The sequence below is a fragment of the Haliotis rufescens genome, unplaced genomic scaffold, assembly GCF_023055435.1.
Source record: "Haliotis rufescens isolate VD_foot unplaced genomic scaffold, xgHalRufe1.0.p SCAF_4, whole genome shotgun sequence".
In the NCBI taxonomy this organism is placed as follows: Eukaryota; Metazoa; Mollusca; class Gastropoda; order Lepetellida; family Haliotidae; genus Haliotis; species Haliotis rufescens.
In genome coordinates, this window is record NW_025964112.1 from 19,845,909 (window position 1) to 19,849,327 (window position 3,419).

General features: G+C 38.2%; 1 non-coding gene across 1 annotated transcript; it reads right to left on the reverse strand.

The window, feature by feature from the left end:
• Window positions 1-1,314: 1,314 nt before the first annotated feature.
• Trnaa-agc lies at window positions 1,315-1,387 on the reverse strand. The gene has a single exon. It is a non-coding gene; the product is annotated as a tRNA-Ala (tRNA).
• Between the last annotated feature and the right edge of the window lie 2,032 nt (window positions 1,388-3,419).

Here is a 3,419-nt window from a genome sequence, read left to right on the forward strand (position 1 = left end):
ACAGAGGAAATCACTCTTCTTGCCTGACATAATTGAGCTGTGTTTTTGTGCATGCATGGCGCCGGCCAAGGGGCTTCATGTTGCGCTGCATCGCAGAGGAACGTGTGACATACACCTACCAGGGTCAGATAATACACAATTCCGAGATCCGAGAAGGTTATTCTATAGTTTTAAGTTATCTTTTTAAGTATGAAATTACGTATGAAATACTAACCCAATGCAAAGAAAGATGACTTACCCGATCAATTGGTAACGTTATAAAGTGATACGTCATGAACACTATAGATGACGTCATATCGTTTTGTTCTCAAAACTTGAACAGTAAGACGTGACAGTGCTTCATCTATCTAACCAGCATTGTTTGTTTGTCTTTTGTTTAAGGCCGCACTCAGCAATATTCAAGCTATGTGACGGCGATCTGTAAATAATTGAGTCTGGACAATCCAGTGATTGACATCATGAGCATCGATCTACGCAATTGGGTCACTATGACATACGTCAACCAAGTCAGTGAGCCTGACAACCCGATCCCGTTAGTCGCCCCAACCGACGAGCATGTTTGCCTCTTACGATAAGCATGGTTTGCTGAAGGCCTATGCTCGATCTGGATCTTCCCGTGTCCCAATCAGCATCAGTACTAAACTTGACATTATGGCTTCAGCGCGTTATGATATGAAGGGACGGGGCAACTGCAATCTCCTACCCTCTGCCACAGATGTGACGATTCATCGCATCTCATACAGTCCATTCAACAAAGTATGTATGTGTATCGTCATGTTCATTTGTAAACTGCGATTTACACATTGTTTTGCATCATAATTAAGATATCCTATGTTTAACAACATGTTTATGCTTCCATCATCACCGACTTTTCTAATTTCAGCGCGTTTATTTACAAACAGGCCATTCCTATGCAATAAAGATCTAGCCTGTGGTAGTAGTGTGATGCTGCATCACTGTATCGGAGTGTGGTGCAGATGTCAGATATAGCACCACTTCTTTCCATCCTCACTGTCAATATACATCAAGTACCAAAGGCCCTATGAGCTACACTAATGTTGGGCGTGTGCTTTAGGCACACAAATACACGACATACCCTAGTTTCATGAATTTTTATACTTGTTTTCAATTCGGAATTAAGCCGAGAATTAATAACATTCATCAAATCAATATACATGATAAATATAGTATCTTTCCGAATTCACGAGAAGCGCTAATTCTTCCAAGTTGGTGGCAAAACCTGCGAATCAACTCGTATCGTGCTTGAAAGATTTCGTTTTATTGAAATTGGAAAAAGGACACTGCAAAAGTTTTTGGAGATGCGGGGTATCGATCCCCGTACCTCTCGCATGCTAAGCGAGCGCTCTACCATCTGAGCTACATCCCCGACCTGCCACATATTGTGAAACAACTCTTCATATACACAATCCAAAACTAGCACGTCTTTTCTCCGGGTGGTGGACAAATATGCGGTGCCTGACAAGGGAATATTTAGACTTTTTTGTGCGATATTGTCAGATTATCTTCTAGAAGTGTCAAAGTATATTGTAGACTTGCTTGGGATTTTTCGGGTTTTGTTTCAGAATCAGAGACAATGTATAGTTATAGCGACCGGGGCTCTAGATAAATATAATAAATACATTGATAAAACTATAAAAAGAGTGGAACTACTGTACCAGTTATAGTTTTGCTTAGACCAATCTAATCGGACATTCGATTTCCTCTGAATTTGACATAGCCATAGGATTTTATTTTCAGTGTGTGTAAGTTCTATTTATAGCGCGGTCGATCCTGAAGATCGAGCTTTAACCATATGCATACACTCATCGATATAAAGATCCCATACATCATCTATGAATATTTTGTCATATAGAGGAGGGGCCTATATATTCACTGAAAATTCCCATTGATCTTTGAATGTTATTGGCACAAAAATACTGAGGATTGTATGATATCATATTACGGTATGTATGCGCATGAATATTGCTTCCACAGACTTCGATATCTAGAAAAAGTAATAAAATAATATGTGAGAGATTTGGTGCAAGAGATTAGAATGAGAAAATATAACAGGTGTTAAAACCATAAAAGGCGATAAAAGATAAGGGTCATTTGTGGCTAACTGGAAAAGTCAATCATTAAAGTTGAAAACTTTAAAATGTTGGTATGAAATATTGGACTTGTTCAAATGGCTATATATAACGACGTACTGTAACCCTTTCCTACATTTTTTTACAACTGACGTACCCCGTGATCAAGTATATGCGTCGCGGTAACATGCGAACAAGACAATTTTACGAACTTCAAGAGAAAAAGTAACTACATGAGCATGTTTTTTATAACCATATAAAGTGAGACTATATCAGCTCCACGCTCTTACCAGTCCAGATCTGTTAAATATATACCTTTGTTATCTTCGTCTAATAAGGAAATCAGTTTGAATCAAAGGATTTTTCTTGTTAGAACACGCTTTCCAACTCCCCCAAAACCAGCCTGTTTGATAATTTGAGGTTGACCTAAACATTCAGTGTTGTTATAAATACAAATATGCAAGTGTTAAATGAACTAAATAGTATTCTCATTTGTAACACAGAAGATAACTCCATGACGATATCTGAATAACTTGCACATTTTCTAAATTATACACGACTGTGGCACGTATCATTGTCCTTTGGGGAAACAGACCTATGCCATATTCAAGACTAAAGCTTATAGTCTCTGAAAATATATAATTTCGATAGAAACAAATATCTCAATGTAAATTGAAAAGGAACCCTTGGGCAGTGAGATGGGAGATTTTGAACCTGAGAAAAATCTAGACTTGCTTCGTTTAGGGCTTTTGCTTAACAGAAAGGTTTGGGGGTAAGGAAAACAAAATGGTTCAAGGACTGTGAGACACAGACTAGCCTTATACGGATTGGTTCTATTTAGGAATATTATATATATATATATATATATTCTCACTGTTCATGATCTTACTATAAAAACATAGTGCCATTGAGGCAGACTGAACTTATGAACGTCAATTTCGCGGTCATGTGACCGACCTCTCGTCCAATGGCTGTCAGTGTAAACATGAAGTCACACGTACTAAATTAAATTGTGTTTAGATCTTGGCCTACATCCTTTGAGGTAAGAAATTGTGATAAAAAATTATAAGAATTGACGCAAGCTCTGACGTTCATACAGTTTGGCCCTCACTCTATGAAGGTTCATACTCCAATGAACTCACACAAAGTGAAGGTCAGTTCTTAAATGAATGTCACACACAAAATAACAGTCAAAACATCGAACTTAGTGCAATAAAAGTCAAAACGTCCTCCCCGTGCGACGTCATGGCATATAGCGACGCACTATTCGACGCCACATCTTTGGCATAAAGGAAAGTCTCTTCGCCTACACACTAGCTGTATATTTTA